The sequence below is a fragment of the Hyperolius riggenbachi genome, chromosome 4, assembly GCF_040937935.1.
Source record: "Hyperolius riggenbachi isolate aHypRig1 chromosome 4, aHypRig1.pri, whole genome shotgun sequence".
Lineage (NCBI taxonomy): Eukaryota > Metazoa > Chordata > Amphibia > Anura > Hyperoliidae > Hyperolius > Hyperolius riggenbachi.
The window spans coordinates 382,707,044-382,720,016 of record NC_090649.1 but is presented as its reverse complement, the minus strand read 5'-3'; the positions used below and the strand labels follow the sequence as shown (position 1 = coordinate 382,720,016).

At 44.0% G+C, this 12,973-nt stretch overlaps 1 protein-coding gene across 2 annotated transcripts in view; it reads right to left on the bottom strand.

Moving 5' to 3' along the window:
• The window catches only part of RASGRP3 (RAS guanyl releasing protein 3), a 178,543-nt gene that overhangs the window by 93,402 nt on the left and 72,168 nt on the right, over positions 1-12,973 (bottom strand). Inside the window, exon 1 of one of the 2 annotated variants that reach the window (XM_068232117.1) lies at positions 10,374-10,452. The exons of the other annotated variant lie outside the window; for it this stretch is intronic. The gene's annotated coding sequence lies outside the window, so the exon portion shown is untranslated. Of the gene's footprint in view, positions 1-10,373; positions 10,453-12,973 lie in introns of those variants that run through there. 2 annotated transcript variants of the gene reach the window in all.

Genomic DNA, 12,973 nt, shown 5'->3' with positions numbered 1-12,973 from the left:
AGAATTCAGTCCCTCTCTCTCTGCTACTGGTAACTGCGTGGATGTAGAGACTGTGTAGCAGCCAGGCATTGACTTCCCCCCAGCCCGCCTTTCATTCAATGATTTAGGGTTGGTCCTGTGTCTGCTGTATTCAGGTTTGTTGATGTAAGGCAATGTAAAACACTAGGCTAGCTGATAAAAGTGCAATTAGAGGGCAGGCAAGCTGGTAAATATACACAGCATGATGTAGAACTCGTCTGGAGGGTCAGTGGGAAAAAATCTGTCTGGTCTCTCCCCATTGTTATAATGATTGCAAGTGCAGATAAGGTCTTAAACAGGTTGAAAAGTTTTGACAGTCCCTAGACTCCAGGAGGGCTGCTTGCTGAATTGTGTAAGAGGCTGGCAGGGACAGCAGTCCTATTACCAGCAACTAGTCTCTGTGTAATGTGGGACTGCAATACAGATAAACTGCTCCATCTCAGGCTATTCTCAGTCTCACTCCACTCCTCCTATCTCTGTATGTGTATAGTGTATGTCTACTGTGTGCTGTGTATAGTGTGCTCTGTGTGCGTGCGTGCGTGCGTGCGTGCGTGTGTGTGTGTGTGTGTGTGTGTGTATAGTGTGTGTACTGTGCTGTGCGTGTCTAAAGTGTGTGTGTACTGTGTATAGTGTGTATGTTGTGTGCAGTGTGTGTACTGTGTGTGTGTGTGTGTGTGTGTGTGTGTGTGTGTACACTGTGTGTGTGTGTGTGTATAGTGTGTGTGTGTGTACTGTGTGTTGTGTGTGTGAGTGCATGCCACAATAAGTATATGTTATGGTGAAACGCTCTGCTGCATAACAACTATTTTCTGGTGAACCCATGCCACAATAAGTATATTTTCTGGTGAAACGCTGCTGCATTATGATTTTCAGGGGTCTTGGGGGTGGGGTTCACCACAGGAGTGGTGTTCACCATGAGGGGTGCGGGGTATGGGACTGGGGGCAATCACGGGGGTGGGGGGGGGTGCCACAGGATTTCTCGCCTGGAGTGACAAAATGGCTAGAGACGCCCCTGCGTGTGTGTGTGTGTGTGTGTGTGTGTGTGTGTATAGTGTGTGTATAGTGTGTGTACTGTGCTGTGCGTGTCTAATGTGTGTGTGTACTGTGTATAGTGTGTATGTTGTGTGCAGTGTGTGTACTGTGTGTGTGTGTGTGTGTGTGTGTGTGTGTACACTGCGTGTGTGTGTGTGTATAGTGTGTGTGTGTGTGTACTGTGTGTTGTGTGTGTGAGTGCATGCCACAATAAGTATATGTTATGGTGAAACGCTCTGCTGCATAACAACTATTTTCTGGTGAACCCATGCCACAATAAGTATATTTTCTGGTGAAACGCTGCTGCATTATGATTTTCGGGGGTCTTGGGGGTGGGGTTCACCACAGGAGTGGTGTTCACCATGAGGGGTGCGGGGTATGGGACTGGGGGCAATCACGGGGGTGGGGGGGGGGGTGCCACAGGATTTCTCGCCTGGAGTGACAAAATGGCTAGAGACGCCCCTGGCTGGTACCCATATATAATTTGCATTGTTTCTCTTCTCTGATGCAAAATCACACACCAGTTGAACTACAAAATGCATGTCAGGGCTAGTGCACACCAAAATTGCTATTGCAATCACTAGAGCATAGTGAGGGGGGAGGGAGTTGAACCCTCCACCCCGATTGTGTGTGCCCCCCACTGCCCCTTTCTCTGTGCTGCGCCCGCCTCCTGCTGCTAAAAATGGTCCTGGTCAGGACCCCTACCAGGCTCTGGCCCCCCTGCTCCTGGGTTCCTTTGCAGGGGCTATTGCTACGCTCCTGATTGATAGGGAAACACCGGCAAAATTGCCATGCATTTCTTGCACACTGCAATTTTAGGGGGTGTAGTGAATCATTCACTATGGGCATTGCACAAAGCAAAGCACACTCTGCACATTATAACACACGTTATTTTCATAGCATGAACAATTGCTATGGAATGTGCACATTTTTGCACACGTTATACTAAAACACACTGTAACATGTGCATTAGGATAATGAGGTTTGTTAGAATGCAGAGATGTGAACATGCCTCTACTTGCATGTGTAATTAAAGCACCAGGAAATTTGGGCACAGGGTAAAGCCAAAAAACGGCTCACCCTGCCCCTGCAAAAGTCCCAGTGGCATTAAAGCAGACTTAAATCAAAACTTACTCTCTGCTCTAAAAGATATGTAACAGCGTAATAACCTTTAATGAAAAACATTACTTTGTTACAGCTCATACAAATCCTGCAATACATCTTCAGTATGTATACTTGTACATACATGTATACCTGTTTCATGGAAGCAGACATAGGGTTAACATCCTGTGTTTACAAATTAGCAGCTCTGCCATGGAAGAGGAGATTCCTGAGCTGACACAGCCCAGTGATTAGTCAGAGATGAGGGCGAATCAGACAGGCTAAACTCCCTAAATACATACAGGGTCCATTGCTCTATGTTTTCCTTCTGTCGTGTGAAGAGTTCAGGTCCACTTTAATTACTATTCCTCCTCTAGGCCACTGTAGACTGTGGAGTAAGATGTAATTTGGCTTCCAGCTATTGCTGACGGACAAATTACGCTGTTCATATAGTAATTTGGGCTCCGTCTTTTAACATCTTCCAACTTACTGACTAAGGCCCAGTGCACACTGAGCGGTTTTAGGTGCGATCCGCCGGCCGCATCCGCATGTAAATACCCTTGGCTAATATATTTCAATGGGATGGTGCACACTGGCAGTTTGAGGTTTGTAGCAAACCGCAAACGTGCCTCCTGCTGCACGTTTGCGGTTTGCAGAGGCGTTTCTGCCTCAATGTAAAGTATAGGAAAAAGGCAAACTGCTCTGAAAAACGCTACTTCAGAGTGGTTTGCCAGGCGTTTTTGTTACAGTAGCTGTTCAGTAACAGCTTTTACTGTAACAATATTTGTAATCTGCTACACAAAAACGCACCCAAAACCGCTAGGTATGTTTAGAAAACCTCTCTAAATATACGTAGAATCGCTCTGAAATCAGCTCCCAAAACCGCTAGCCTATTGCGGATCTGCTAGCGGTTTTGGTGTGCACTGGGCCTGTGTGCCGCTATAACTGTTATTCACAATACGGCCTATGGCGGCGCCCGGAGCGCCCAAATTTCCTGTGCTGTTTTTGTCTGACTCGCTCCACTACAATTGTAAAGGCAGTGAGTTCACATGTGGCAACCCAGTGCCACGCAATGCGCATAGTGTGAAATTCACGCTGAATCTCAACCTGGACACTATTTACATTCAGTTTTTTTAAATTTAATCTCTGCTTGAACACTGTTTGAATGGGGTTTGTATGCTCCCTCCATGTTTGTGTGGGTTTCCACCCACATCCAAAAATACACTGGCAAATCAATTGGCAAATCAACGCCCTCCCAAAAAGGCTGCCCCTAGATTATATCAAGGATTCCATTCAGAGCTTCTCTCTGGGCCAGTTAGTGACATGGACTGTTTCAGGGGCATAACTACAAGAGAGCAGCTACTGCAACCACAGGGGGCCCAGAGCTGTAAGGGGGCCCCAACTATTAGTCCACTCCCTCTGATAAAAGGGGTTCACCTGTTATGGGTGTGAAGATTTTGATGGCCACACTTGTTTTATGACACTTGCGAGATGGGCCCACCAGGTTGTTAGAGTCACTTAGGGGTAGGAAAGGGAAAGGGTGTGAACATCAAAGTTTTGCTAAGGGGCCCCATGATTTGTTGTTACACTCCTGGACTGTTTCATGTGTTCTAAGGGCCCTATCACACGGTGTTGTGTCACAATGGACAATATCATCACATCACATTTAGAGATGGCCCGAACGGTTCGCATGCAACCTTGTTCACGCGAACAACGCGGGTTCGCTTTCACGTCGAGACACAAACATATAGCGAGTTCAAACTTCCCCCATACTACATCATTGGGCTAAACTTTGACCCTCTACATCACAGTCAGCAGACACATGCCAGCCAATCAGGCTGCACTCCCTCCTGGACACCCCCTTCCCCCTTATAAAAGGCAGCAGCGTCGGCCATTTTCTCACTCTGTCTGATGCTGCATTAGGCACAGACTAACCAGCAAGCTCATGGTGACCCAGAACTCTGCTGCTGCATTAGTAAGAGAAAGGAGAGACATTGGATAGATAGGGATAGCGTTAGTTAGGAGGTCTTGTTAGCTTGCTCCTTGCTGATATTTGTTGCTGAAAAGCACCACAAAAAAGCTCTTTTGAGAGCTAATGTTGTTGTGATGTGTTTTTTTTTGTGTGTGGCCCACTGACTCTGCATATACAGCCCAGTCCGTCAAAGCTGGCCCTTGCTAACTGCTATACTGTGCCAGGCCCAGCACATTTAATGCATAGTATACCTTTTCACTGCATCTGTGTGACTGCATATTGTTATCCCACCAGTCACTGCATACCTTTCACTGCATCTGTGTGACTGCACACTGTTTTATATACCAGTCAGTGCATACCTTTTCACTTCACCTGTGTGGCATAATACAATGTGCAGTCACACAGGTGCAGTGAAAAGGTATGCACTGACTGGTATATAAATACTGCACATTGTATTATACCACCAGTCACTGCATACCTTTCACTGCATCTGTGTGACTGCATACTGTTTTATATACCAATCAGTGCATACCTTTTCACTGCACCTGTGTGACTGCACATTGTATTATCCCACCAGTCACTGCATACCTTTCACTGCATCTGTGTGACTGCATACTGTTTTATATACCAGTCAGTGCATACCTTTTCACTGCACCTGTGTGACTGCACATTGTATTATACCAGCAGTCAGTGTATACCTTTCACGGCATCTGCGTGACTGCACATTGATTTATACCAGCAGTCAGTACCTTTAACTGCATCTCTGTGACTACACATTGTATTATACCAGTCAGCGCATACCTTTCACTTGAATGGATGGCAGACTTGCCCTCCATAACAGATTCTCGTTATAGGATTTCAAGTGTATTTGTCTCATCATTATACAGCAGTCAGTGCATACCTTTTACTGCATCTGTGTGACTGCACATTGTATTATACCAGTCACGGCATACCTTTCACTGCATCTGTGTGACTTCACACTGTATTATACCAATCACTGCATACCTTTCACTGCATCTGTGTGACTGCACATTGTATTATGCCAGCAGTCAGTGTATACCTTTCACTGCATCTGTGTGACTGCACATTGTATTAGTCAAGTCAGTGCATACCTTTCACTTCATCCCCCCCAATATGGACAAAACAACAGGCAGAGGCAGAGCCAGGCCACCCGGCAGGTCTGTTCGCGGTCGTGCTGACGGGATTTCAGGCGGCCCTCGACCTGCCTAATTTTTCTGGCTGCACTGCGGCTGCAAAAACAAAAGGCATGTACATGTGTCACTTCCCCTTCGTGATTGTTACCTTGCCACGGTGAGGGGGCTTGCGTATTACAATGAAGCAATGACCTATATGAGTGTGTTGGGGGCACACCTGACCCAAGATAATAAGGTCGTTGCTCCATTGTGGACAGACCAAATTTGATCAGCTGGACAGTCACTGTTGTTCTGTCATTGAGCTACCTCAGCCCGACCATATGGGCTTGAAAACCACCATTGCCTGCACTCTTGCAATCATGCGCACTAGTCCAGCACGGCCATCACTACACAAACAGCTGTTTGTGGTGCGTTACACAGTGAGTTTAGTCTTTCAGTGTGAAGCAGTACTCTACTTACACTGCCTACTGATCCATGTCTACACAAACAAGATGTTTTCAAGCACTTTATGCCTTCAATTTAGGAATGCAATGTGATTTCTGCCCTATAGGGATTATAACGCTGCTGTGCGTCAAATCCGTAGTTTTCCCAGGGACTTTTGACGTGTATCCCACTCCACCATGCCCACTCCAGGTGTTAGACCCCTTGAAACATCTTTTCCATCACTTTTGTGGCCAGAAACAGTGATTGTAGTTTTTAAAGTTCACCTGCCCATTGAAGTCTATTGCGGCTCCCATGGTTCGTGCGAACGTGAACCTCTGCGGAAGTTTGCATTCTAGTTTCGAGCCCTCTTTAATCACATTGGGATATATTTTGAGCAAAAGAAGCACATAGCTGGCACTGCAGCACACTCTGCACCCTTGAGGATGCAAGGACTGGGGAAGAGTCTGTGTGCATGAATAGGGAACTGGCTAATGGACAGAAAACAAAGAGTTGTGGTCAGTGGACCATACTCAAAATGAGAGACTGTTAGCAGTGGGGTCCCACAGGGGTCTGTACTGGGTCCAGTGCTCTTCAATTTATTTATTAAAGAGAACCCGAGGTGGGTTTGAAGAATATTATCTGCATACAGAGGCTGGATCTGCCTATACAGCCCAGCCTGTGTTGCTATCCCAAACCCCCCTAAGGTCCCCCTGCACTCTGCAATCCCTCATAAATCACAGCCATGCTGCTGACAAACAGCTTGTCAGAGCTGGCTGTGTTTATCTCTATAGTGTCAGTCTGCTGCTCTCCCCGCCTCCTGCAGAACTCCAGTCCCCACCTGCATTCCTTCCCTCTCTGCTGATTGGAGGGAAGGGACGGGGGCAGGGACCGGAGATATGCAGGAGGCGGGGGAGCAGCTGAGACTGACACTACAGATGTAAACACAGCCTCACAGCACGGCTGTGATTTATGAGGGATTGCAGAGTGCAGGGGGACCTTAGTGGGGTTTGGGATAGCAACAGAGGCTGGGCTGTATAGGCAGATTCAGCCTCTGTATGCAGATAACATTCTTTAAACACACATCGGGTTCTCTTTAATGACCTAGTAGATTCAGTAGTGAGCAATGTTGCTATTTTTGCAGATGATACAAAATTGGGCAGAATCATCAACTCTCAGGAAGATAGTGTCATATTGCAACAGGATCTGGATAGGATGGCTATATGGGCACATAAATGGCAAGTGAAATTCAATGTTGAAAAATGTAAAGTCATGCATTTTGGTCGTACCAATGGTCTAGCACCATACAAAATAAATGGGATACAGGTGGGGACATCAAACTTGGAGAAGGACTTAGGAGTACTCATCGACAACAAGTTAGATAATCGCACTCAATGCCAAGCCGCTGCAGCTAAAGCTAACAAAATTTTGGGATGCATTAAAAGGGAAATAAAAACTCGAGATGCTAGCATAATATTGCCCCTGTTTAACTCTCTAGTAAGGCCACATCTGGAATATGGAATTCAGTTCTGGGCACCACATTTCAGGAAAGATATTGCAGTTTTAGAGCAGGTGCAGAGACGAGCAACAAAATTGATATGTGGGATGGAAGGTCTCACTTACCAAGAAAGGTTAGATAAACTGGGTTTATTTAGTCTAGAGAAAAGACGCCTTAGAGGGGATCTAATCAACATGTATAAATACATCAGAGGGCAATATAAAAGCTTGGCGGACAAGCTTTTTGTCCCTAGGCCTTCTCAAAGGACTAGAGGACATGATCTGCGCATGGAGGAAAAACATTTTAGCCATTTATTTAGGAAAGGGTTCTTTACAGTAAGAGCGATTAAGATGTGGAATGCATTGCCACAGGAAGTAGTTATGGCAAACTTTATACCTGCATTTTAGATGCTTTCCTTGCGTTGAAAGACATCCATGGCTACAATTACTAGGTAATGACTAATGATGTTGATCCAGGGATTTTATCTGATTGCCATCTGGAGTCGGGAAGGAATTTTTTTCCCTTTTGCGGCTAATTGGACCATGCCTTGTGGGGGGTTTTTCGCCTTCCCCTGGATCAACAGGGATATGTGAGGGAGCAGGCTGGTGTTGTACTTGTTCTCTGGTTGAACTCGATGGGCGTATGTCTTTTTTTAACCCAAATAACTATGTAACTATGTAACTATGTAACAAATTCAATCAGGTTCAGTCAGGTTGGGGAAGTTCATGCACCAGTAGTCATGACAACGTCACTGAACGTGCTCTGGACCTCTAGAGCAGAGTTCTCCAACCCTGTCCTCAAGGCCCACCAACAGTGCATGTTTTGTGGAAATCCACAGAGGTAGTTAATCAGCTCTGCTGAGACACGGATTATCTCACCTGTGCATGTTTGTGGTTTTCTGCAAAACATGCACCGTTGGTGGGCCTTGAGGACAGGGTTGGGGAACACTGCAGTCTAGAGCAAGCATGCATCAAATCCAATCCAGAAGACAAACGGTCCAGCACAATTCAAAATATTTTAAAACCGCATTATTCCAATTCCTGCCACACAGTCACATCACTTTGCCTGGTATATCTATCTGTTTTTTATAAGCTTGAAGATTTAAGCAGCAATTGTAATAAAGCACTTTTAAAGGATATTGAATAGTGCTGGACCGTTTGTCTTCTGGATCACATTGCAATATTCCTATGGTGCTTTCACACTGAGTGAGGTGTAGCGCGGCAGGTTTCCGACATGAGAAGCATGGTGACAGCGGATCAGTTTATTTAAAAACTGGGCGCCCCATAGCAGCAATGTTATGCTGCGCGGGGCGCGTAGCAGTAATTCAGGGTTTTGGCGGCTGACAGACCCCGAATTACATCTCCCTCCAAGTTGCGACAACTCGGAGGGGGAATAGTATTTAATGTCGCCTCTGTATTTTGTGGCAGCGGTGAAAGCCGTCATTCGGCTCTCACCGCGCGACTGAGCGGCACCGAAATGACATGCACCCTGGTGACAGAGGATTGCTATGGTCACATGATTCAGCCTGAAAATCCACAATGATTACTGAATTATTTGAATTATTACTATCATCAATACCATCTTCAGTGCTGGTAATAAACTAAAGCAAAGGGGAAATGAAGTGGATGTGAGTTTATGCCAAGCCTCCAGGAATGTACAGGGCAAATAATACAAATAAAAAGCAGAAATAAACACCTTACTTCTCCTTCACTAAACTTCCCTGAACAAATTATTGTAAATTACAATAATCTCAGCCCGATACTAAGTGCTCTGTGTGTTAACTTACTTAAGGGACCACTATCGTGAAAATGTTTAAATTTAAAATATATGTAAACATATATAGATAAAAAGTAGGTTTCTTCCAGAGTAAAATGAGCCATGAATTACTTTTCTCCTATGTTGCTGTCACTTACAGCATGTAGTAGAAATCTGACAGAAGCGACAAGTTTTGGACTAGCCCATCTTCTCATGGGGGATACTCAGGGTTTTCTTTATTTTCAAAGGCCCTTAGTGAATGGCAGTTGCTCCGTCCAGCTGCCAAAAAAGTGTTCAGCGAGCAGGGAGGCTGGCCAACATCAGTGTCTTTATAAATAATAAAGGCCATGCTGAGACTCCCCTATGGAGAGACTGACTAGCCCAAAGCCTGTCGGTAATGTCAGATTTCTACTACCTACTGTAAGTGACAGCAACATAGGAGAGAAGTAATTTATATGTCATTTTACTCTGGAAGAAACATGCTTCTTATTTGTATGTGTTTACGTGTATTTAAAATTTTAAGATTTTCGCTACAGTGGTCCTTTAACAACCTCAGAGTCCAGAAATGCAAAGAAATTATAGCTGAATGCAAAGAAACGGTTGATTACATAAGAGCAGCTCCAGTGTTTTGTTACTGGGGACAATGCATAGTATGGAAATGATTTTGTAAGCACAATCATGGGACAGCCGCAAGCCTGAGTATCCAGCATGATTAGCTCACAGAAATTCATATGACTCGTTAAGAATGTACACAGTGTTGTTGTAAGCAGCCCAGAGGTATTGTAATGACTGAGCCTGTCAAAGCCTGCTTACAAATCACCCTGCCATAGCTTTTACCTTTTTTAAATAAAATAGGGGATTAAACATGTTTACAATCATATCCTGTGACAGAAGGGATGACATGTAAAAGTTTTGTTTCCTTTTTTTTGCATAGAAAAGTTGGCAAATTGTGCTGGTTCTAAATTTAGACGTGTTCGGCTAAAAATACTGTGGTTTTTCACTAAAGAATTGCATCCTTTCTTGAATTAACTAGCTCACAGCCAAACACACACACAAACTGCTTACAGTGATATTTTGAGAAATTGAAACAAGTAATATTATTATCATTATTATTTATGAAACTTTATTTATAAAGTGCTACCATATTACACAGCACTGTACAATAGACAGGGGAGACATTACGTTAAACAATGTTACACAGGGACATTACAGTTAAACAGTGGTACACAAAATAGTGATATAACAATAAACAATGGTGTGCAGCAGAATGCAATGTAGGGGTAATACACAGGTCATTACAATGATCAGGTCATTACAATGTTCAGCCTAATTTCTACACATAACCACCCAAAAGATGAGATCTAATAACTCTTCTATCATTACTGGACATTAAAAACAACAGGAAGATGCTTGCATTACTTACTGGCTGGTAATCTGTGTGCAGAGGTATTCCACAAACGTCTCCACTCCTTGCTCGGTTGCCAAGTGCTAATGCATAAAACGAGCAGCTGTTTCCTTTGAGCTTGTGCTGTGTCTTACCAAGTCACATGCCCCTCCTCTGACAATCTAGCAGACTTTGCCAGGAGGTCAAAATTTTCTGATTTTTTTTTCTCCTCTAAAGATTAGTTTATTTTTAGATGTGATAGCTATGACCTGATTGGTGGTGCTGCCAGGACTAAACCACAGACCCGTAGAGAGAGGGTGTTCATATCTCACATATGTGTAAAGTTATTATAATATAGAGATGTGGGGAATTTATTCAAAGGAGAAGTTAGTATGCTGCAAAATGAATGGTGAAAAGATATATTGTTCAATATTTGGAACCTATGCTAAATCCTGCATATTAGGGACCCGTTTACTAATGTACTGTAAGGCTAGTTTCACACTGACACATTGTGGTGTGTTCATTTGCATTGGCAAGTTATCATTTAGGTGCAACAGAACCCGTTGGTATAACGCAAGCCACGTTATACCACGTTGCCAGCACCTATTCAGTAAGGAGACCTTGGGCAAAGCTCCCTAACACTGTTACTGCCTACTGAGCGCACCCTAGTGGCTGCAGCTGTGGCGCTTTGAGTCTGCAAGGAGAAAAGTGCAATATAAATGTTCTTTGTCTTGTCTTGAAGCATATGTTTTATGTACCGTATGCCTCACCACAGTCCGTATGCTTCACCGAGTCTTATTGCGTCTTATCGTCTTTTGCGCAATATTGTATTGTGATCCTGTCTTTACAGAGTATGCGACTACCCAGCATAAAACTAGCCGCAGTGTGCACAGAGATTGTCCAGCTGATTGGACAACAACTCAATAACTAGCAAGGTCAGGTAAAGCTATGTACACACACTAGGTTAAACTTGCGAAAGTTGTGGTGCTCTACAGAGTAAGAAACAAACAAAGATACAAAATATACAATAATAAAAATAAATGCAAAAGTTTGGATATTTGGATGTTAGTTACTCAGTCACACAATGATGGATGAACGGATTTGAATGAAATTTGGCACACACATAGTACATTACCTGGAATACCATATAGGATACTTTTTATCCCCATAACCAAAATGTGAGCAGAGACAAATACAAATTTCACTGGGAAAATGTAAACTGCAGCCATTATTACACTGTTAGGGGGTGACTGGGGTTCAAATTTGGAAAAGGGGGGTGGAGCCACAAAAAGCCAATCAGATTTGTTTCATTTCAATGAAACCAATGCCAAAGACCGCAAAGCTCACAAACTTGGTCATTAAGTAATTGAGCCATTATGTGTTAAGTGGGCGCAGCCAACACCAACTAAATACATACCCGGGCAATACCCGGGTCATCAGTGGACGGAGACAAATACTGTAAAGTGAACCTCCGGACTAAAAATCTACTCAGCAGAACTGGAAAGGCTTGGTGTTTCTATAACAGTTTCACAGCATCAGAACTTTGTTTCTCTTCTCGACCCGCCACGACACACGCTGCAGCTCTCAGCTATACTAAGTATAGTTGAGAGCGCATCCGCCTATGCGGATAAATTGCCACTGGCTCCCGCTATCCTCCCTGCCCCCCACCTGTCACGCTCACCCATGCTGGCAGCCAGTGCACCCATGGGTGCACTGGCTGCCAGCATGGGTGAGGGTGACAGGTGTGGGCAGGAGGAGAGGACAGCAGTAGCCGGCAGTATTGCGTCCGCATAGGACGCTCTCTCAGCTATACTAAGTATAGCTGAGAGAAAAGAATCTTTAAATTTTGGCTCCCAGGCTCCCCATTCGTTCCTTAACAGACCAATGGGGATCATTGGTCATTGTTTCCCACTATCTTTTTAGCATATCCTGCAAATTTGGTGTTGCTAGGATGTAATGGCGGGAATTGTTTCACTAAGAACTCTCATTTACTGTACCTGCATTTAAATGTATACTTTTTTCCTTTGAAATTTTAAAATCGATTTTCTCAAAAACTATAAGGTCTTTTTGAAAAAAAAATATTCCTCTTGTTCCCACTGCTGTTCTTAACATATCCTGCAAATGTGGTGTTCCTACCATATAAGGGGGCTTTGTTATTAACTGCTAAAGTCGGCGGGATTTGACGGTTTTTTAATCACAAATACTTTTTTGTTTGGAATTTTAAAATCGATTTTCTCAAAAACTTAAAGTTCTTTTTGAATTTTTTTTAAGTTGTAGCCACATCTCACCTTTATAATCCATGCAATTTTGGTGATTGTAGCATGTATGGGGGCTTTGCTATTAGCTAAAACGCTTTTCCGTGATCGCGGCCATAAATTTCCATGATTTCCTCATTCACGGGAAAAATCCGGGTCCAATTCATGAGTCCATTTCAAATACGGAAATTAATCATGCCATTTCCGGATTTTTTTTTCCAACCACGGCCGAATAGGTCGTATCCATGATTTGGGGGGTATCCGAGCACTTCTAAGGGGAATATTTAATTGCTGCCATTCTTGCAATGTTAATGGCACAAGCCTCAAACCTGATACAGCTGATCATTGGGTGACGGGGGTTCAAATTCAGAAAAGGGGATGGAG